This window comes from Pimephales promelas, chromosome 10 (assembly GCF_988280905.1).
Source record: "Pimephales promelas chromosome 10, fPimPro1.hap1.1, whole genome shotgun sequence".
Lineage (NCBI taxonomy): Eukaryota > Metazoa > Chordata > Actinopteri > Cypriniformes > Leuciscidae > Pimephales > Pimephales promelas.
In genome coordinates this window covers 11,932,697-11,957,578 of record NC_142778.1, presented here as the reverse complement: position 1 = coordinate 11,957,578, position 24,882 = coordinate 11,932,697, and positions in this window count along the sequence as shown.

Here is a 24,882-nt window from a genome sequence, read left to right as displayed (position 1 = left end):
GGAGCCGTTACCTACCCTGGGCCGAGTATGCACAGAACTCTCTCCAGCAGTCTACCACAGGGCTTACTCCTTTCCAGTGCATACTTGGCTATCAACCACATCTATTTCCCTGGTCAGGTGAGCCTTCAGATGTTCCAGCCGTCCACCACTGGTTTCAGCAGAGCGAGAGGGTCTGGGACTCAGCACATGTACATCTGCAAAGGGCTGTTCGGAGGCATACGAGCCAGGCAGATGTAAGAAGATCTGGGATGCCCACATACCAACCAGGACAACTACTCTGGCAACATGACATCATGACTTTTGCGTAAACATACACGCCACTTTCGAGTCAATTGGCGTGTTATTTCTACGCATTTTGTGCTATCCGCGTGTATGCGTGTATGTCTACGGCACTAACGTTCGCGTCATTCCGCGTGTCTGTACACGCCGTCAAATGTCCAGTCATAAATGCCATTAACCCCAGTGACGGTTAAGTTTAGGGATGGGGTTGTGGTAAGTATATTTATATAACGTTAAGTCAACGGCGTTCATAAACACGCTGAAAAGCAATTATGCGTCTTGATAGCACGCCAAAAATGGAAATACGAATTGGCGTGTCATACACACTACTTAATGAGATCAGTCTGACTCTGGCTCTCCACCAGGGACATCCGCCTCCGACAGCCCTGTCGCAAGCTGAGTCCCAGGTACATCGGGCCATTCGCCATACAGAGGCAGATCAACGAGGTCACCTATCGGCTTGCACTTCCACCACATTATCAGATCGCACCTTCATTTCATGTTTCCCTGTTAAAGCCTTACACTAATCCTCTGTTTCCTTCCTCCACAGGGTCTGGTGCTGATGACGTACCTCCTCCTCCTCCTGTGGATCCTTCGGTTGAAAACATCTATCAAGTCCAGGAGATTCTTGACTCGAGACGACGAGGCGGCCAATTGGAATATCTCGTTGACTGGGAGGGCTTTGGCCCAGAGGAAAGAAGTTGGGTGCATCAGAATGACATCTTAGACCCCACTCTACTTCAAGATTTTCATATGGCCAATCCCAGTCGCCCTGCGCCTAAAGGTCGAGGTCGTCCCCGTCGTCGTTGGTCCTTTCCGCCATCAGGAGCTGGCCGTGGAGGGGGGGGGGGGGTACTGTCACGAACACCCAGTCATCAGTGCCAGATCTTGTCTCTCCACCCACTCGTTCCTCATCCCCGGAGTTTTGATTCTGTTCACCTGCCTGCATCAGCTTACGGCGATCTGCAATCAAGTTCACTCACCTTTATATTCACCGTCAGTTTCCTCAGTCCTTTGTCTGGTCTCGTCTGCATCCGCTGCAAAAGATGAAGTTGAAGATCTCCATCTCCGCAGTGAACGCGCCTAAAGAGAGAAATGCACAAAATGATTACATCAGAGAGTACCTATTTCTTTTCGTTTTGAATTGTTTTGTTTAAAGACATTTCCAGCTCTCTATAGATATGTCTCATGTCTTTGAGACATGCTGAGTTGTGGTAAGTTAAAAGGCATTTTTTGTGCATAGTAAAACATATCTGCAACATTTATCAAGTTCACGGATAATTGTGCATGCATTTATTAATCGTTATGATAGGGCTAAAATCATAATAAAGGCTGTGTATACAAAAAAATCAGATGAGCCCAGAATAAATGCAACGGGTTTAATTAGCCTACACAAGCATTTTCCTCCAAACCATTATAAGAATGCTTGGCTGACAACAAGCAGCACAGCTCCATCTCTCGCTGTTGTTTTCACTACTTTCAGGTAAGTTTAGTCCCAAAAATTACACAAATATACAAATGTTGCCGACACTTTCTTTTATGTAAAAGACTCGTTTCCGTTGAATATTTACTTGGTTAGTGTCTTAGAAAAAGTCCGTTAGCATCTCAACTGTTAGGCTAACTAGAGGTAAGTTAGGTTAACCATAGATATCTATCTATGAGGTCAACTATTGAGAATAAGCGTGCCGCACAAGCCCTCAAAAGTTAAGCCAAAACGTCTCGATCGCCCCCCTGTGACCGGTCCTAGTATAGCTCATAAATCCCGCCTCCCCATGTTATTCAATGGGACGCGAGACCAACTAAACAATTAAATTACACTTCACATATCCTTTTTCCAAAGACAGTTTCTGTCATTTACTGTAGTTTCTATCACGTTGATGTAATTTCAAGTGTTCGTTTTTAAAATAAGTTTGTTTTTAGTTAGTTATGTGATGATAAAAACGGTGCTCTGACATCATGATTGACAGGTTCTCTGTGCGAGGTAGTCACTGAAGCACCAGCAGACTTTTTTCATAATGTTGATTATGTGGTTAGTAGTTGTATTTATCTTATTTTAACGAGGTTCTGCAATCAGCAGACACCATTGGAGAAGAACGAAGCAGACAGATGACACTTAATGAAAGTGCGGGGCGTGTGCTTGCGTTTGATTCAGCGCGAAGGAGGGCGCGGCCTTGATTTCGCGGCTTTTCTTCCTGCTCACGACTGCGCAGAACTGGTCCCGAAACACGCAAGTGCGCAGACTCAGGTCCCAAGATGTCAGCGTCATATCCAGACACTGGCGGCTACAGTTCTCTCCGATGGAAAAGAGCGGAGGGGTGTCGTCCATCTTTTTTTACAGTCTATGATTGAGAATGAGGAGGTGACGTCACGCGTATAACTCCGCGGTGCATTGTGGGAGGGATCCGACATTTTGGGGGGACACGCTATCCGTTATCATGGTTACTTCGACCGTGAGACTGAGAGAAATAGCGACAGAGATGCAGCTTGATATTTATTTGTATTTTTGCGATAAGGCACACTTTCTTGGGAATAAATGAAGCAAAATGAGAGGGTCTCTATCGGGAGAGACTACATAACAACACTAAGCAGCGTTATTCAGAGAAACTACTTGACATCAACATACAGTAGGACCCGTACGACCTGCTACAGAATGGACGAAAGACCCGAAGCACTACCACCTTTCACACACCCTGACATAGTCAAGCACCTGGTTTATGGTAACAGTGCTTAACGTTACTGCTACACTATGCAAGAGTTCAGAAGCTTTAAGTCATTAGAAGCTTATGAACAATTCTGCCACGGCTGGGTGCAAGAGAAACCCCCAAACCTGTAATGTTAAACTGCGAGAATTCAGTCAAACTTGATGTTTCAGGCTTCATTCATATGTGGAAATAAATCTGTTTTTAATCAGATACGTGTATTTGCACCTGCCATGCAACGTCAAGCGGACAGATAAAACATTCCCCTGTCAATGCGAATCGTACGTCATTAAAAAAGTGTCTTTTTAAAAGATTTCGCGGTACAGATATACTGTATCTAAAACAAATTAAACAACTCTAGATGAATAACAGAGTATTCATTTAATTTTTTTGTGTTAAATAAAAGGCGAACTGTGCTGAAATGTATTGCTTTTAAAATCATGCTTTGCTCACTGTTGCTCATGCTGTTGCTGCTGTCAGTTTATCCACAAGCAATTTCTCTAAATAAAGCTGGCTAGCATTGTTATAGAACCACTTTCATTTCTCTTCCTTCTCCATATCTTCCAGAGAATGAGGAGTTGACGTCATTTTACAGAGCCCCTCCCCTCTCCGCCATGTTGGTAGGATTCCCACGGCAAAACAGTATTGTTTATGTGTGTTTTTAGCTCGGTAGTAGAGGAGTTTCTCGCAATACCGCACTGTTTTACCATGCCTGGAAGTAATTGCTGCGTTAAAAACTCCTCCAGTACTCACACGATACATATGGAAAACATAGGAACAATGGAATTAAGTTTTTGGGGTTACCGAAATTGACACAGCAGGGAGAGTCTGATCTAACGAGACGCCGGATTGCTAGGTTTGCTGATGCCTTTAGTATACGATTTTCACTGTTTGCTGTGCAAAAGTGTGAACATATGCAAAAGTGTTGTTTGAGTGCCTTGTTCATTACTTTTTTATTTAATTGAAATAAATGTTTGAAACAACTTGATATGGCCTAACAATATTTATTGAGAACTGAAATATAGGTTATTTGGACAACATAAGTTTCATGGACAACATAAGTAATAATAATAAAATAATAATACTGTTATTAGTGCAAAAGAACAAATATATTGATGGTACTTCTTCAAATACAGCTGTTTTGCACTTTGTGTGAGTTTGTTCCTGTAAGGTCCCTTTTCTTTCACCTTATCTTTTAGCATTGCTGTACTTTCTTCCTTTTTTTTCTCGTTTTCTTAGATCCGTCTCTGTCCTACCAAAGTAATAAATGCGCGAAAATTAAAGAGCTCTGAAATGTTTAGTCGCGTCTATGGGTTCTAAAGGCGTTGCCCCTCGTAACCGATAGCGTCTCCTACCATCATGGCCGACCGGCTCAGACCCCGCCCAAATCGGCATGTGACTCCTCATTCTCAATCGCTAAAATGTAAACAAATACTGCGCTGTGCTGTCTCTCTCTCGCTATTTCTGGCATATTTAGTCGCGCCTCTGTGTAGATCTGAAGGCGTTGCCCCTGGCAACCGATAGTGTATCCTGCCAAAATGGCCGACCGGCTCAGACCCCGCCCAAATCGGCACGTGACTCCTCACTCTCAATAGACTTGAGCTGTAAGTTTGGGCTTTTAATCGTATCTTATGTGTAGATGAGATATTTTGATAGTTTTGTAAAGGTTCCCTTTCGTAGTCACTTCGAGTTACGTCAGAAGTGACGGAGATTGGGGGGTTTCGCATAGAAAGCCAATCCTCTTCGAGTATTTAAAAACGAGCCAATGGCGTGCAATGCCTTGGGGCTGCGGAAATTTGCATAGCGTACTCCGCCCTACTCCGTGAGTATAAAAGGAAGAAGTGAACGCAACCGCAGTATGTTTTCGCTTCGGAGCCAAGAGAACCTCTTCACTCCTGAAAGCCATTCTCACTGTTCAAGACTCTTCGAGACGAGCGTCCTCTTCATTGTTGGTGTGACGGCGGTACCCAGCGAGATTCTGCATTGCCTGCGATCTGAGCAGTGGTCTGCCAGACTTTGCGCTTCTCCCTGGTCGCTTCAGCGCTGAAAGAGTGAATTTCCTCCTCTCATTGAAAGAGCTGCACGCGGCACGTCTTTTTAAAGACGGTTCGCCCGTGTTCTTCTGGATGTGGTCGATTTCTGTCGTCATCTGATGGTCACGATCGCTGCTTTGTATGCCTGGGCATTCAGCATGCACCAGCAGCGTTCGTGGATGACTCATGTTCCTTCTGTGGGAACATGACCATCTCTACACTGAGGTCGAGACTCAATGATCTCACTTGAGTGAGAGTCCCGGTCCCCCCCCCGCTCGATCGGTTTCCTCCATACGGGGACCTGGTGATTTTACGGTGACGGTGTGGGACAAAGCCCCGACAATTTCTCGGGCCACACCTCCCGCCTCGGTGCGAGAGCCAGCGAGCGTTAGTTCGATTCAGTCGACCGCTTCTTCGGTGGTACCGGCTGCTTCGGGCAGCGCTCCAGATGATGATGTGATGTCGATCACAGCATCACTAGGCGGGCTAGAGTCCTCGGGAGATGAGGATGCGGCTGCGTTGCCTCCTTCGGGAGTACCAGCGTTGTCCGCGTCGGATCCCGAGCTGACGGCCATGCTGTCTCGAGCCGCTGGGAGTATCGGGTTAGAATGGAACCCTACGCCCTGCCCCGATCTCTCACGGATGGATAACTGGTTTTTGGACAAAGCTGCCGCCGCAAGGCCACGGCCAACTCCATTACCTTTTTTCCCCGAGCTGCATGTGGAGTTATCGCGCTCTTGGGGGACTCCCCTGTCCACTCGAGAGCGCGATCTCTCCCCCGCCTTTCCCCCCCTCGATGGTGGGGCCGCCCGTGGGTGCACTGGGATGCCCCCGGTGGAGCGCTCTGTTGTGATGGCTGTGTCCACAGAGCGCCTCCTCCCGTGGTCCTCCTAGGCACCCATCCAAAGCCTGTAGGTTCTCGTCTGCAATAGCGGCGCGTTCCTGTAGAGCGGCGGGACAGGCGGCCTCCGCTTTGCATGCGATGAGCACTTTTCCAAGCTAAGATGCTCAGAGATATGCACGAGGGCGGGACTGGTCCAACGGCATTCAAAGATTTGCGGTCCGCCACTGACCTTGCTCTCCGGGCAACGAAAGTGGCCGCTCGCGCCGTTGGTCAGGTGATGGCCACCAGTGTGGTCCAGGAGCATAACTTTTCGGCGGTGCAGTCGAGGACTTTGCCCAGCAGTTCTCCACTGCCCAGGAGCAGACGGAGGCAATCAAACACATTCTGCCCCGGCGACCAGCTGCTGCCTCCACCCAGTCGTCGGCACAGATGAGGCTGCCGAATGTGTATGGCAATGAGAGACTGCCACTGAATCCGTTAAAAATCATGAAAATGACTTGACATCCAAGTAGATAAGTGAAGTCTATGGCTTTATATGGACATTGGGATTTAACTTTTATGAGTATTTCCCAATATTTTGATGTTTTGGGGAACTTCTGACAATACTTGTCAAGACTGTGAAAACCAGTCAAATTCAAGACGGAGGAAGTCAAGAAAGCTCTGAGAGAACTGGCAAGGAAGATTGATGGAATGGCTGAAAATGTGGGCAAGATAAGTGATTTGGTAGAGGATGTGAAGAAACTAAACAACCTACTTGCACAAAAGGATGAGAAAATTGCAGAGTTGGAAAAAAGAGTTGATGACTTGGAGCAATATACAAGAAAAGAAGATGTGGTCATTAGTGACCTAAAAAACAACACACCGCACTTACTCTAATGTCACCCGAGGGGAGAGCAGCGAAGTTGATATAACAGAGAAAGAAAAACAGACGCTGGAGGACCAGGTGGTCAAGTTCTTCAATAGAAGGGATATCTCTATTCACAAGGAGAGTATCGCTGCTTGCTACACCCTCCCCAAAAGGAATGGACAAATGGAAAGAACCATCATTTTGAGATTTGTAAACAGAAAATAGAACTCTTGAAACAGGGAAAAAAGCTGAAGGACACGCACGTGTATGTAAATGAGCATCTCACGAAAAGGAATGCTGAAATAGCCAAACATGCAAGGGCACTGAAGAAACAAAGGAAAATCCATTCAACTTGGACAAGGGACTGTAAAATTTGGATACGTACAAATGCTTTATCTGGTGAAGAGATGAAGGTCCTGTTAATTCGGGACCTCAAAGACCTGGAGAAATATGGTACTGTCTAGCCAACAAGAACATTTTCTTGAGGCCCAGATCTATCTGAGAGAGGTTTGCTTCATATATAAAGAGTCCAACTTGGTGGCGGTGAGCAGATTTATGCCTTTCATCGTGTTCGAGAGACTTATACTGAACCAACTTTCCTATTGCAATATGATTACCTGTTGGAATTTCATATTATATCCCCTAAACATTTTTATTTTATTTTTTGTCGTAGTTAGATTTTTCTTGGACGAATTGTTCTATTATCACTTTCACTGGTGTGTATGTGCATTGATCAGGATGTGTGAGATTGGGAAGAACGTTTGTGATCATATTGAACAATTACTATGCAGGAACGAGATATAGACCCAGAAAGTAATTTCTTTGAACAAGTTACTAGAAATTGTTTGTATTATACTGAACACCAATTTAAGGAAAAATTTAACTTGGAAAATGGTATTTCAATCGTACATTTTAATAGCAGGAGTCTATATGCAAACTTTGAGAAGATCAGAGACTACTTGCAGCATAATACCATGCAATTTAACATAGTTGCTATTTCTGAGAGTTGGCTCAGTCATGATGAAGGAATCCAATTTGAACTAGAAGGTTATCAATGTGAATAGAATAAACAAAAGAGGTGGGGGGGTTGCAATGTTTGTGGATAAAAGGTTAAAGCATAGGATTGTCGAAAGTATGACGACTGTTATTGGTGATATTTGTGAGTGTTTAACGGTGGAAATTGATATGGGTAAAATGAAGAATGTTGTCGTTAGTTGTGTTTATAGAGCACCTAACTCTGGTATTGAAAGCTTCAAAGAAGTGTTTGAGGCCTTGATTTTGAATGCCAAGCAGAAGGTTGCTTATTTCTGTGGGGATTATAATATAGATTTTTTAAATCCGAGTAAATCACCTGCAATAGAAGAGTTTGTTGATGTAATGTACAGTATAGGCCTATATCCATGTATAAACAAACCGAGTAGAATTACCACCCACTCAGCAACAATAATAGATAATATTCTCACAAATAATATGAGTAGTAAATTAGAAAGTGGATTGTTAATAAATGATATTACTGATCATCTGCCAATATTTGTACTCCATGAATGTAAACACTATAATTTGGATAACAGCAAAATAAATATACAGTGGAGATTAAGAACAGATTACACCATGAATAAATTAAAAAATGACTTGTTAGTTCAAGATTGGCAGAGTGTTTATGATGAAGGGGATGTTGATTTAGCCTATAACTCATTTCTAAATATCTTTTTGACTTTGTATAATAAAAATTGTCCAATCCAGCAATCAGAGATAACATCTAAACGGCAAAGTAAACCCTGGGTTACCAGGGGTCTGATAAATGCTTGCAAAAAAAGAATACTCTATATAAAGAATTTCTTAAGCATAGAACTGAAGAGAAAGAACTTAAATATAAGACATATAAGAATAAATTAACAGTTATCTTAAGAAAATGTAAAAAAGACTATTATAGTAGACTGCTGGAAAATAATAAAAACAATATAAAGGGTACATGGAATATCTTAAATTCAGTTATTAGAAGGAAAAAAACAAGTACTGGTTTTCCAAAAGAATTTATTGACAATGGTAAAATAATTAAAAACATGGATGAAATTGTGGCTGGTTTTAATGGATTCTTTGTGAACGTAGGCCCAAATTTGGCCAATGAGATAATACCTCCACAAAAGAGCGATGACCCACAATATTCTGAACAAAGAAATCCAACAACTATTTTTTTGAGAGATACTGATAAAACCGAAGTACTTGATATTGTTAATAACTTTAAGAATAAAACATCAAGGGACTGTAATGATATTGATATGCTTTTAATTAAACAACTAATTGCAGTTATAGTAGATCCCATAGTATATATTTCCAATCTTTCTCTGAAATTGGGTTCTTTTCCCACAAATATGAAAATAGCTAAAGTGGTCCCTATCTTTAAAGCTGGTGAACAGAATCTTTATAATAACTATAGGCCAATCTCACTGCTTCCCCAATTCTCTAAAATTCTGGAGAAGATATTCTCCATTAGGTTGGATAGTTTTATTGACAAACATGGGATCTTAACTGATAGTCAATATGGTTTAAGAACAAACCGTTCTACATCTTTGGCTTTAATAGACCTGGTGGAAGAATTAACAACCAGTATTGATGATAAGAAGTTTGCTATAGGTGTATTTATAGACCTTAAAAAGGCCTTTGATACAATAGATCATCATATTTTGCTTCAAAAATTGGAAATTTATGGAATTAGGGGAATAGGACTAAACTGGATAAAAAGCTATTTGGAACATAGACAACAGTATGTGCAGATGGGGGAGGAAAGGTCGAAGCTTCAAAATACAATATATGGTGTACCACAAGGTTCAATTCTTGGACCAAAATTATTTATATTGTACATAAATGATATTGTTAAAACTTCTGATTTGTTGAAATTTTTTATTTTTGCCGATGATACAAATATATTTTGTGAAGGAGAGAATCTTCAACATCTGTTGGAGACTGTCTCTAAAGAGCTGGCTAAGCTTAAACTGTGGTTTGATCTAAACAAATTATCTCTCAATATAAAGAAAACTAAATTTATGATCTTTGGGAAACGTAGAATTCCCGAAGATTTAACTATTGAAGTACTGTGTGATAATTCCAGATTAGAAAGAGTCTATGAAAACTAGTTTTTAGGAGTAATAATTGATCATAAACTATGCTGGAAACCTCACGTCAACTATATTAGTTCTAAATTGGCAAGGATAAATGGTATACTTTGTAAAGTGAGACATATATTGAATCGGGATACAATGTATATTTTATACTGCACGCTTTTTCTTCCTTATTTGCACTACTGTACAGAAGTGTGGGGCAATACTTATAAAACTACCCTTAAGACAATATGCACAATGCAGAAAAAGGCAATTAGAATAGTCTGTAATGTTGGTTATTATGAACATACAAATGATTTATTTTTAACTTTGCAAACATTAAAATTTGAAGACATAGTGGATCTTAAGACTACACAAATTATCTACAAAGCTAAAAACAAAGTACTTCCTAATAATATTCAAAAATGGTTTAAGGAAAGAGATAGTAGATATAATTTAAGAAGGAGAGGAAATCTCTCCCAATCAATTGCACGTACCACACTCAAATGCATGTCCATATCTGTCAATGGGGTAAGGCTGTGGAATAATTTACCTGTAATAATTAAAGAAAGCAATCATATTGTGCAATTTAAAAGAAGGTTTAAAATGTTTATATTAGAAAAGTATGATTTAAGGTAGACTGGGACATATGTTTCATTTCCTCTTCAAGAGGATGATTTGAATTATTATACAGTCTGTTTCTTGCCATACCTTTAATATTCATTGTCAGTATTACATTTTGTGTTTTTGTTTATTTATTTATTTATTTTTTGTTTTTTACATTATAACTGTATTGTGTGACTTATTTTTAGATAAAATGTACTGCAAATTATTAAGTTTTTTTTTTTTTTTTTTTTTGTTTCTCAAAAAGGATAAATTCTGATATTTTGTAAAGAGAAAACAGTAGCCGTTTCAAATCCAGATTTGTAAAAGGGGAAGGAAAACATAAGTTAGCTTCTTCCTTCTCCTTTTTTTTCTATATTCTTTTTCTTCTCTTTTGAACGTGCTGAGATTTTGTTTTTATTATTTTTTGTTTAAATATGCTCTGTTATCAATGACCATGTTCTGAAGAGGAAAAGGAAATGAAAAGAAATAAATTATTCATTCATTCACAGATGCCTCCCGCTGCTCGCCGCCTAGGACGCCCCCCCGCGGCTCCCCTCCCTCCCGCCCCGCCCCAGCAGCAGCCTTCATCCGGGCCATGGCGTGGAGCAGGCCACAGGCAGGCGTCACAGCCCCCTCAGGCCGCACGCCCCGCTAAACGCCAGGCTAAGCGACGATCCTTATACGGGCTGCTCAGTGATGAAGTTCAGTTTTTCCCAGGAGGCGGTAGCAGGCCCCCCCCTTCCCCCGGTGGAGGGCCGGGGGAGAATCTTTTGTTCTCAGCTCCCCGCTGCTCACCCACGGGTGGGCAGCGCCCTGAGTTGGTTAAAGAAAGGCTTGACATCATCACTGAACACACACACAGGATTGGGTGCGCTCGACGTCCCAGTGCGCCAGCCCACTCATTCCTCTGTCTCTGAGGGCGCGGAAGGGAGCGTGTGTCGTCCCTGGGCTACGCCACTCCCTTCCCCCTTTATCGCCAGACCCCCGGCAGAACAGACCCCCGTGGAACGCTCTGCCTTCCCTGGTCTCTTCTGTCGGGGAGCGGGCTTCTACGGTGCATCCGGGCGGGGTAACTCCTGCGCGCATGCCGGTCGACCCGCCTCGCTGCCCCTCCGGGGGGACGTCTGTGGTTCGAATGACCCCGCTGGTTAACTTCCTGGAAGCCTGGCTAGCGCTTCCTGGGCTGTCCCGCTGGGTCATCAGAACAATCAGATTCGGCTACGCGATTCAGTTCGCACGGTCTCCTCCCCGTTTCAGGGGAGTTCGCTCCACGATGGTCGGTGGCAATACCCCGGTCATGAGAGCGGAGATTGCGACCCTGCTGGCGAAGGGTGCAATCGAGACGGTCCCTCCAGCCGAGATGAGGTCCGGGTTTTACAGCCCCTGCTTCATTGTCCCCAAAAAGACCGGTGGGTTACGACCGATCCTGGACCTGCGCATTTTGAACCGTTCTCTTCATCGACTACCGTTCAAAATGCTCACAGCCAAACGCATCCTCGAATGCGTTCGGTCTCAGGATTGGTTTGCAGCGATCGACCTGAAGGACGCGTACTTTCATGTCTCCATTTTGCCTCGACACAGACCGTTTCTTCGGTTTGCTTTCGAGGGCCAGGCATATCAGTACACGGTTCTCCCATTCGAGTTAGCTCTGTCCCCTCGCGTCTTCACGAAGATCGTCGAGGCAGCCCTTGTTCCCCTTCGCGAGCACGGGGTTCGCATCCTGAACTATCTCGACGATTGGCTGATACTGGCACACTCTCGAGCTCAGGTTTGCGAACACAGAGACCTGGTGCTCTGGCACCTAGCCCGTCTGGGCCTTCGGGTCAACCGGGAAAAGAGCAAACTTTGCCCCGTGCAGAGGATCTCTTTTCTCGGCATGGAGATAGACTCGGTCGCCATGTCCGCACAGCTCACGAACGAGCGCGCGCACTCACTGCTGACTTGTCTTCGACAGTTCGAGGGCAAGAGTGCGGTTCCACTGAAACTATTTCAGAGGCTCCTGGGGCATATGGCATTGGCAGCCGCGGCAACGCCGCTCGGTTTGCTTCATATGAGACCGCTTCAGCTGTGGCTTCGCGATCGAGTCCCGAGGTGGGCATGGCATCGCGGTTCGCTCCGAGTTCCAGTGACTCCAGCATGCCGCCGAACCTTCTTCCCGTGGTCGAACCTCAGCCTCTTACGGACCGGCGTCCCTATTCAGCGAGTTTCCAGGCATCTCGTTGTCTCCACGGATGCGTCTACCACGGGTTGGGGTGCCATGTGCAATGGGCATGCAGCCGCCGGTTCCTGGACAGGAGCCCAGCGCCTCATGCACATCAATTGCCTCGAGCTGCTGGCAGTACGGCTCGCCCTGCACCGCTTCCGAGCGTTGCTCTCGGGCCAGCACGTGCTTGTCCGCTCAGACAACACTACGGCAGTAGCGTACATCAACCACCAGGGGGGTCTACGCTCACGCCGGTTGTCGCAGCTCGCCCGCCACCTCTTGTTATGGAGTCAGAAGCACCTGAGGTCCCTTCGTGCAGTGTACATTCCTGGAGACCGGAATCTGGCAGCCGACGAACTGTCACGGGTCCGTCCTATCTCCGGCGAATGGCGACTCCATCCCCAGTCGGTCCAGCTGATTTGGGACCAGTTCGGGGAGGCACAGATAGATCTGTTCGCCTCTCGGAACTCAGCCCACTGCGCCCAGTTTTATTCCCTGACCGAGGGCACGCTCGGTTCAGATGCGCTGGCGCACAGCTGGCCACGGGGCCCACGCAAGTATGCGTTTCCCCCAGTGAGCCTCCTTGCACGGGTGTTGTGCAAGATCAAGGAGGACGAGGAGCAGGTTTTGCTGGTAGCCCCCTATTGGCCCACCAAGACGTGGTTCTCCGAACTCATGCTCTTCGCGACAGCACCTCCTTGGCCTATTCCTCTGAGACAGGACCTACTCTCTCAGAGACGGGGCACCCTGTGGCACCCTCGTCCCGATCTTTGGAGGCTGCACGTGTGGCTCCTGGACGGGACGAGGCAGGTTTGAGTTCGCTGCCACCTGCGGTGGCGGCAACCATCACTTCCGCAAGAGCGTTGTCCACGAGACACCTCTATGCGTTGAAGTGGAACCTCTTCGTCAATTGGTGTTCTTCTCGTGGAGAAGACCCCCGGAGATGTCCGATCGCGGTCGTGCTTTCCTTCCTGCAAGAAGGGTTGGAGCGCAGGCTGTCGCCCTCCACCCTTAAGGTTTACGTCGCGGCCATTGCCGCTTCTCATGAAGCAGTGGAAGGTAAGTCCTTAGGGAAGCATGACCTGGTCATCAGGTTCCTGAGGGGAGCAAGGAGGCTGCATCCGCCTCGTCCTCCCCTCGTACCCTCTTGGGACCTCTCGGTAGTTTTAAATGCTCTGCAGAGGCCTCCCTGTGAGCCTTTGCAATCAGTAGAGTTAAAGTTTCTGTCTATGAAGACAGCACTCCTGGTTGCGTTGGCCTCCATCAAGAGGGTGGGGGACCTGCACGCCTTCTCCGTTGACGAAGGGTGCCTGGAGTTCGGGCCGGCTTACTCTCACGTGATCCTGAGACCCCGGCCTGGATATGTGCCCAAGGTTCCCACCACTCCCTTCCGGGACCAGGTGGTGAACCTGCAAGCGCTGCCCCTGGAGGAGGCAGACCCAGCCTTGGCACTGCTCTGTCCGGTACGTGCTCTCCGCACCTATGTCGACAGAACGCAGTGTTTCAGGACCTTAGACCAGCTCTTTGTCTGTCATGGGGGGAGCCAGAAGGGAAGGGCTCTCTCAAAGCAACGGCTGTCCCACTGGATAGTGGACGCCATTGCTTTGTCTTACCAGCAGCAAGGCCGTCCGTGCCCCCTTGGTGTGTCGGCCCATTCCACTCGGAGTGTGGCCTCCTCTTGGGCTTTAGCGCACGGCGCTTCGCTAACAGACATCTGCAGAGCTGCAGGCTGGGCGACACCCAACACCTTCGCCAGATTCTATAATCTGCGAATTGAGCCGGTATCCTCTCACATACTCGTTTCCACAGCCGGTACTGGACCCGCTCAGGTGTCTTCGCTTGCTCGCCATTCCACTCCCCGGACTGGATAAGTGCGATATCTCCTCAGTTCTTCCATTGAAGTCTTGAGTCCTCCAGCACCGACGATGCGGGCACCACTGCTGTTGCTCTGGATGCTGGCTAGGTGCCTCCATGTGCACGGTTCCCCATGGTAGCCGTCTCATGCGTATTTTCCGCTGTAAGCCTCTCTGAGCATGTGTCTTCCCTTGGCAAGCCATCTGCCACCCCTGGAGTTAAATTTTAGTAGCCACCTGCGGTTGGTGCTCCAGTGTTCCCATATGCGTTCCTATGTGGCCATATACGTATTTGTAAGTCCTCCCTTGGGTAGGCAACTGGTAGCATGTCCCTCCCGGGATATGTTTCCCAGTGTACCTTGGTAATCCTGTGTCAAATTGGGATCCCCGAAAAAAAAAAAAAAAAAAAAAAAAGGAGGGTCCAGACTTTCGCAGGGCACTGGTAGACAGCTTGAAGATGGCGTGATGGCACAGACCCCCAATCTCCGTCACTTCTGACGTAACTCGAAGTGACTACGAAAGGGAACGTCTCGGTTACGGATGTAACCCTCGTTCCCTGAGTAGGGAACGGAGACGTTACGTCTCCCTGCCACTTCTGCTGTATCGCTGGGTAGACGCCGAGTTCAATCTTGGCTCCTCAGCGAAGACATACTGCGGTTGCGTTCACTTCCTCCTTTTATACTCACGGAGTAGGGCGGAGTACGCTATGCAAATTTCCGCAGCCCCAAGGCATTGCACGCCATTGGCTCGTTTTTAAATACTCGAAGAGGATTGGCTTTCTATGCGAAACCCCCCAATCTCCGTCACTTCTGACGTAACGTCTCCGTTCCCTACTTAGGGAATGAGGGTTACATCCGTAACCGAGACGTTTTGTTGGCAATTGGTCAATGGATGAATGGAATTAAGCTAATCGTCACACCATTAAAAGAACGCCCACCTGGATGGCAAAATAAGGCTTTCCTCCATTGCCTGCAAGTCATTTATCAGGTTTGTAGTTAACGTTAGTATTAATGTAGTAAAAGAGTGTTATTAATACAGTTTATTGACTTTGTACAGGTAAGCAGATGAACACAGAACAAATTATTTACAACGTAATATTCAGTATTGTTAACGTCAAACCGTTTTTAGGTCAAACCGTTCTTGTCTGTCAGGCATATAATGCAGGTCTCTGGTCACCACCTCAAAGAGCATGCACGGAGAAGTCCAAATTAAACATGATTTAATGACTCATAAATGTAAGTACACATTGATGGCCTAAGACACGAAACGAGCGTTTTGTGTGAGAAAACGATCAGTATTTATATCGTTTTTACCTCTTGTAACCACAGCCACGTCCAAGTGATCTGAGGGCGTGGGCTCTTCGGTCTGCAAAAGCGTCGGAAAGTGCCGGAAGTGATCTCTCGCGCGTGTCCGTCACTCATTGTTTACACAGAACAGAGATTGTAGGTAAGACGGCTAATTAAAATGGTACTTATTCAACGTCTTCCATTGCGATTTCCTCTGTATGTTTAGATCTTTATGTTTAGATCTGTTTAGATATGTTTAGATCTTCAGAGTGAAAGGTAACACTTCCGAAATCTCTGTGTAAACAATTAGAGATCACTTTCGGCGCTTTCCGGCACTTGCGCAGACCGAAGAGCCTGCGCCTTCACATCAATTGGACGTGGCTGTGGTTACAAGAGGTAAAAATTATATAAATACTGTTCGTTTTCTCACACAAACCGCTCGTTTCGTGTCTTAGGCCATCAATGTGTAAGACATTATAAAAATAATCAATAGAGGGTTTGCACCTACGTCACGATTTGGCCAGTTACCCGGATGCGCGGCTATGTAAACAACAGCATTGATTGCACTGTTTATGTACTACTGAACACATTGTTGCACTAATTTATGATGTCTTAACTACGAAAAAACACATGGAAGCTGCAAAATAATATAGGCTAGACTTAGTAAGCACGAAAGAGCGCGCATTTTTGACGAACTAAAGTTAATATCTGGTAAAGATCTGAACGAGCTAGTTTCTCTAGCCCTTACTGCTATTCATCCTTCTATTTCTTATCCCACATAGGCTACGTTCAGATTGTCAGTCCAAAAAAAGCACATGAAATCTGTTTCAAGCTACATCCATATGTCCACAATCCTATTAAATCACATATCTGGAAATCTGCTTCAGTCCGAACGCTCTGATCGGATTTCGCGTGGTATGTGACTTTCTTACGCCACATAAATGTTAAAGTCAGACATTGTAATAGGGAACATGCTAAAAGTCGCTGCGAAACAAGGCTGTGTTGTTGCAAAGTGCCGGACAAGCGGTTTATATTTGAAACCGGTGCAGATTAGAGCGCGGAAAAAAGCTGTGCACACCAGCCTCCTCTAGTTCTGCAGCTCAAAACACATGAGTCCAGCACGGCGGCTACACATTTCCATGTTGTAAAATTTAAATAAGACAACATCTCTATTGCAAATGCAAACCCCTCCATCAACACAATGTCATTGCCATATTGCCAAAGAGCTGCATGAACACACAACTCGGATCTGAACAGTTGCGATACACAGTGTGGACATCATTTTAGATCAGATCCCAATCGGATACAAAGATACATCAGATTTGGACTGACCGTGTGAATGTAGCCATAGTTAACTACTTTACTTCAAAATTTTAGCCATAGTCAACGCTTACACATGTGGCTGATGCTGTGCCTCTCAACCACAAACACCTTCATCACAAACACTTTCTTTCATCTGTTTTTTGCACTCTTCTCTTTAACTTTGGGCAGTCTATAGAATTTGAAATGTTTTTTTTTTCCCGGTGCGACCTAGTACAGAACAAAACACGACCATTCTTCAACAGCAATAATCAGCCAAATATGCAAGTCCGTTCAGTTCAGTGGCATTGTTTATGTTCAGTGCCTCCAAAATAACCGACTTCCGGATTGATGACGTGCAGTGAAAACACTCTATTAAGATCATACGGATTAATTAATGAACCACTCGTTTTAAAATCATCCCGGTCTACTGACATTTGTTATGACTTCCGTTTCAAACATTACAATGCTCATGATAACTTTCTCTCCAATGGTTTAACCTCAACTTTATGAAGCGATGTGAATGCTGAACACGTGTTCACGGAGCACCACGATTCATCAGTGTTGTGTTGGTGTGAGAGTCAGTCATCTCATGGTGCAACCTGTATCGGCGATACATAATTTTGTTTTGTTTTTTGCACACACAAGGCATCTGTTAAAAAATATATTCAAAAGTCTTATGGGTTTGGACTGACATGAGATTAAGTAATTAATGACAATTAAATTTTTTGTGTAAACTATACCTTTAATGTTTTCTAATGTGGTAATTTGTCTGTTTTATAAACATTTTCAATGTTTTAAAGATTTATTGTTTTGATGTTTATAACAATAAATGATAAAATGATGTTTATACAGAAAAGATTAATTCATTTGATTAATTCAGTCTTTTAAATTGTTTTTAAAAAATTGTTTCAAATAAATGCTGCTCTTTTGAAAGTTATTTTCAAAGAATACTGAAAGCTGAATCATTTTCCAAAAAAACACGAAGCAGTACAAATCATAAATGTTTCTTGAGAATCAAATCACCATATTAGAATGATTTCTGAATGATCTTGTGGCACTGAATTCTGAAGTAATGATGCTGAAAATTCAGCTTGGCCATCACAGGAATAAATTACACTTTACTATATATTTATATGTATATTTATTTATAAATTTATAGAGAAGTTATTTTTATTGTGGTAATATTTCACAATATTAGTGTTTAGGCTATATTTGATCAAATGCAGGCTTTATGCGTGATCAGGAAAGTGCTTTTTACTTGAAAGATGTATTTTATGTGTCAAATGTTTTGATAAACTTGTGAATTGTCTTATTTTGACAGTAATTAGGAATATTAAATATAATCATGAATTCATGAAAATTATGCCTAAAAAGACGTCTTTTCAACTTTCACTTTACAACCTAATTTAAACGTGAATGGGACGTCCTTTTATAGACTAGCTACTAACCACATAATCAACATTATTAAAAAAAAAGTCAGCTGGTGCTTCAGTAACTACCTCGCACAGAGAACCTATCAATAACAGCTGTCAATCATGATGTCAGAGCACCATTTTTATAGCATCACATAACTAACTAAAAACAAACAAACTTATTTTAAAAACAAACACTTCAAATTACATCAGCGTGATAGAAACTATCTTTGGAAAAAGGATATGTGAAGTGTAATTGAATTGTTTATTTGGTCTCGCGTCCTGTTGAATAACATTGGGAGGTGGGGTTTATGACCTATACTAGGACCGGTCACATGGCGATCGAGACGTTTTGGCTTCACTTTTGAGGGCTTGTGCGGGCAGTGCGGCACGCTTAGTTCTTCCACATTTAAGACGCTTAATGTGAGTGATATTGAAGTGCCAAACTTAGTATACAATATAGACCTACCTTATTAATAAAGCATACTTTATAGAGGCAATCAGATTATGAACACCCATAGAGAACCATTATAAAATGCTTCACGTGCAACAGCGCATTACGTTTACATGTTCAATAAGGTGTAGCTACCCTGCTGAAAAATCCAGCTAAAACCAGCCAAGGCTGGTTGGCTGGTTTTGGCTGGTCTCCCAGCCTGGTTAGTTGGTTTATCAGGCTGGTTTTAGAGGGGTTTTGAACACTTTTTCAGCTGGTCAGGCTGGTCTTAGCTGGTCAAGTTGGTAGCCAGGCTGGGAGACCAGCTTAACCAGCTAAGTCAGGCTGGGAGACCAGCTTGACCAGCTAAGCCAGGCTGGGTGACCAACTAAAACCAGCTACTTCCAGCTTAAACCAGCTAAGACCAGCCAACCAGCCTAGGCTGGTTTTAGCTGGATTTTTCAGCAGGGTATACTGAGTTTTAGGCCCTGTTTACACGAGAACGATCGCGGGTGAAAACGTAAAAATATTTTATCGGATGTGCCTTTAGTTTACACGGCGACGGAGTTTTTGGGGGTTAAAAACGCAAAAAAGTGAAACCACCCTCCAGAGTGAAAATCTTAAAAACGCTCCACCGTCGCGTTCCCGTGTAAAGGGTAAAACCGCAAAAGTCTGCTTGACAGTGAAGGTTGTACGCAGGCGCGTAAACTTGGTGGTGTTGTGTGGCAGTGCTCCACATTATGGCGCTCGGAATGTTCCATTCGGCGACGAGACTATGGCGCTCGGAATGTTCCATTCGGCGACGAGACTGACAAGCAAGACAGATAACACACGTGAATACGTGCGTGTACGTCTCCATTTGTTTTATATGGAGACGTACACGCAAATATCACGTCACGTAGACGCGTCAATAACGTGTAGCTGTTGATCTATGCAAACGTCACGGCGGCGTCACGTTAAAAGTTTAACGTGTGGACTACGTCTCCGCATGTCATCTCCGCATCCCATAGATACTATTTACTACACACAATAGGCTTTTTTTCTCTGATTTTGAAAAATCTTCGCGATCGACTTTAGTGATAAAAGACTTTAGTAAAAGTCTCTATCGACGGGTTAGTGATTCCTGTAACGTACTGTTTTACGGTCAATGACATGAATACTAATCATCAGCTGTCTCACGAACGTAACAGCACATCTATCCCCAACATAACAAACCCATAACACAGCGAGGGAGAACTAAGTTACATGAAACAATCCTAACTACATATTTTACACCACTCACAAGGGAAAAGTCACTACTCACTAGGGGTGTGCAAAAAAATCGATTCACATTTGAATCGCGATTCAATCTTTACCGATTCAGAATCGATTCATAGAATTCCAAAAATCGATTCATAGGCTATATTTTTTAATGGCGTGCAGGGGCGGAGTGGCAATCGGGTAAGTCGGGACTTTTACCGGTGGTCCGGTAGTGTTTCTATGGTTTCGAGGCTGCGAGGGCCGGTCTGATAAATAGTCATTGCAAGTTCTTGCCGCCCGTTGGTCAAACTGTGCAGCCACTCTGCTCAACCCGTACATAAATGCATCGATCCGCAGATCTGTTTGAGTTCTGTAGATCTTTTGCCAAGCGTGTCAGAGGTGACGGGTTCTAAACCGCACTCGTAAAGTTTTTTCTCTCTCTCATCAAAACCGAATATGTTCATCACGTTTGTGTGCATTTTATTTTGTGATTTCACCGGAGTCTCCACAACGGCGATAGATTGAAGCGCGCGTCCGAGAGAAGACTGCGTGAGCCACAGAGAACACTGTATCCATGACACTGATTGCAGCGGACACGAGCGCTCAGCTTGATTTCAAAAACAACAGGTCTCTTATTTAATAGCGAACTAAATGAATGCTCTGCTAGTTAACTGGAGATACCCGCAAATTACGCGCCTATGAACGACTTCACTGGATGTAAACAAATCAATCTAACCATAGATGTTACCAGTAGCGATGGCTTTTTTAAAATCTATTTAAAATATTTTCGCAAGGGATCTATGAAATTAGTATATATTTTTAGGAAGTTCAATGTGCCCAGTCGAGTTCACATTTCAACAGTCAACCTGGTAGCTGAAGTAGGCCTACTCCTTAAACCACATTTAGCATAATTGTTTGTTTGATCTGACTATAGCACTTTAAAGCTAAATTTAAAAGCTTTTTATTTAAGTTTTATGGTAACACTTTACAATAAGGTTCGTTAGTTAACATTAGTTAACTACATTAGTTAATATGAACTAATAATGAATAGCACATATACAGCATTTGTTAATCTTTGTTAATGTTATTTTCAACATTTACTAATACTTGATTAAAATCTTGTTAACATTAGTTAATGCACCCTGAACTAACATGAACAAACAATGAACAGCTGTATTTTCATGAACTAACATTAACAAAGATGAACAAATGCAGTAACAAATGTATTGCTCATGGTTAGTGCATGTTAGTAAATTTACTAACATGCACTAACCATGAGCAATACATTTGTTATTTTATTTTATATATTACTATATATTTTATTTTATTATACATTTGATACATTAACTAATGTTAAATAATGAACCTTATTGTAAAGTGTTACCAGTTTTATTTTACACTTGAATTAAATGTATTTAAAAGCTGGCCAAAGCTTGGCACTTCGCACTTTTTAGTTGCAAAAGTTTTTATTTTTGTATGAAGACATATAAAGTAATATCAAACTTTTCTTTTAAATTATGTCTACTGCAATCAATCACATAGGAAAAAGTAAACTACATTTATGTAGACCTGCGAATCGTTTTTTGAATCGAGAATCGTTTTTGAATCGAAAATCGATTTTGAATCGAATCTCGAGACAAAAAATCGGTATCGAATCGTGACATTTTCTGAATCGTGCACCCCTACTACTCACGGAGTGTAAGGCTAGCTTCCAGCTTTCCGCTACTTCTCTTTCAAGGTAGTGATGAAACGCGTTCTGTAGCACTGTGTGTTCGCGTTCGGCTACGGTAGGAATATGACGTCACAACATGGCGACCTTCATAGAAGGGGATTCCCGCGGTTATGGAGCTATTAATGTCTCATTCTAAGGTAATAAAAACATTACGGTTAATTAAGTAAGTTCTTTATACACCACTGAAAACATAGTTATGGATGTCATATTGCATTTCTGTTAATAGATACTCAACTTTGTTACACATTGCACCTTTAATGCATCAGCGTCAATGTAGTAGACACAGGTCTAACGCAAATAAAATCACCATAAATCATAATGAATGCGATTTTTCTTGTTTTTTTGGTTTGTTCCAACGGTCAGACATGTATTTATCATTGATTCCAGAAAAAAAAAAATTATTATTTTTTTTTTAAAAAACATTCTTCCTAGTTCAGATTTCATCCGTGAACTTCATACGCTGCACAAAAGTCCGCCACCATCAATGAATTCGAAGTAAAGGCAGAGATAGCAGCGTTACCTAGCTACTTCCAAAGCCAGTCTACGGAAAGCCTGTTCACTCCCTATTAAGCCCCATTGTAACGAATTTTTGGTTGTAGTTCCACCAAAATTCCACTGGGGGCAATAGTCGGAGTGCAAAATGAATGGGAGTCTATGGGGCTAAACGGCTAAATTTGTCTCTTTCACCCGATTGTCATTGAAAAATCTCAAATTTGAATGTAGGATTTGCAAGTCCAACATGGGTTATAGGTCGAAAGTTGAATGAACGAGTACTTCTGTCATTTTGATTTCTTACAGGTTGAGTTGTTGTTGCCCATAACACGCTAGCATTCTGCTAATGGACGCTGATTGGTCAGTGAAGGACTGATTACGACCAGAGACACCGCTTGATGGCATCGTGCATAGCGGGACCAATGTTAAAGTCCCCGTGAAATCAAAATTGAACCTATTTACTTTGTTAGCGCATATTACTAGTCTTGTGGTGAACAATTAATCCGTGCAAATGAATATATATTAAAAAAATGTTTTACCTTAGTAATCTTTAATCAAAATCTGAAAAGTTACTTCCGGTCTGGAACGGTTTCTTTTTCTGATGACGTAGGCTTCACAGTTTGGGTGGGGAAACGCTTAACCACTCCCCTCAAACCGTTAGTTTGCTATGAGCGAGAGATGGAGAGGAGGAGCGCTAGAGTAAAACCCTGCCCTCTGTTCAATATTCCGTTTCACTTGAAAATACGTCACTGCACTGGAGAAAAATCGTTTGCAACTTCCGGTTCACGGGGACTTTAAGGCAGACTGAACTCTCACACATGTATTTACCTTACAGTCTATAGGATTTACCTGTTAGCAGTGTTGTCGATGCCTTGAGATAAGAAAGTGCAGAATGCAAAAGCATAAACATTGTAAATACATATTGGCCGCTTTGGAGCGTTGCTGCGATAGTTTTCTTGTTGTAGAAAAAGCATTTTCTGTGGTTGACCCGATTGATTTCAGCAATAACAAAGATAACTGATAGATCCTTTATCTATGGTAATATTACAGTACAGTGCAAACAGTAAATATATGATAAATTGAAAAGTAATAGTAAATAGTTTAGTCAATATATTAAACAAAACAGTATACAGCAAATAAAATAGTAATGAAAAGGCTATATAAAATATAGGGTAGGTATACAATAAATGACATAACCCTGTCTATTTTTAAGTTTTATTGATTAGTAAGAGACATAACAGTATAAGTAGCCTAAAAGGTATAAGAAGAGTTATACAAGACAAGAAATAAAGTAAACGGTTCAGACACAGCAGGATACAACATTAAAATAGCCACAATATAAAGTTATGAAACTTCACTTTGCCGTCAGCCAAAACAATTTTCCAAGGAAAAAGATCAAAGATCGCCCAGATATACACAAGACGAATTACATGTCATGTTTAACCACAAGACGAGACTTCAGAGCCAGCGGCAAACGTCAGAAGCACTAACCGAGGTAAGGCTGATCCAGGTGGGGTGCAAAGCGCTGAGTCGCCGGTAAAGCCTTGGATGTTACATTCCGAAAACGTCAGATCAAAATTTTAAATAGGCGCTATTTTTATAAATAAACCACAGATTTGAGCTTTAAACAACTACATTGCCGACTAAAAAACTATGAAAACCACATTTCGTCACACAACAACAGTAGTATTTTTAAGTTTCGCGGCTTCTCTCATCTGTCAATGCGCGGAAGCACCAGGCAGTGACTGGAGGATTGCCGTAAAGCAGGTCTCTGGTCGTACGATGTGTATGACGTCATTGACATTTTTAAAATACTTTTTAAAGCAAATAAGTGACTCTAAAAAACACCTAGTAATGTGTAATTTATTTGCATCTTCTTTCTAAAACAACATTCGAATTACTAGATACAAAATTATATCATGAGAAAAGTGGATTTTTAGGGGTATTGCTCCGTAGACCTCCATTCATTCTGCACTCCGCCTGTGAGCGCCCTCATATGGAACCAGAGTGGAACTGCAACAGTTCAGAACCCGGAAGTTTAATGTGAGTGGGAGTTCTCGTCATATTAGACTTTCTTGGTATTTACTCATAATTTTACACCACATGGTTCCACTTTGTGGAACAACAGAGTGATAACAATTAGTAGAAAAACACTTTTTTTCAGAAATTGGTTTGAAAAGGGAATCATCTTCATCACTGATATATTGGATGAACAAGGAAATTTTCTTAGTTTTACGGATTTTAAAACAAAATTTGATATACAAAGTTTAGTAAGGGATTATAATAAGGTATGTAAAGCAATACCAATAGCCTTATTTAATATGATACGAAATTATTTACATTATTCCAAAGGTCAAGTAAATTTGCCTAAATTGCAACTAAACCAAATTCCCATAAACAGCAAAAAATGTAACAATAATTGTATTAGCAAAATATTCAAATGTAGACTATTTCATGATTTTGACCAAAATATAAAAATAAGGCACTATGATGACAAAATAACAAATAAATACATCAAGTTCAT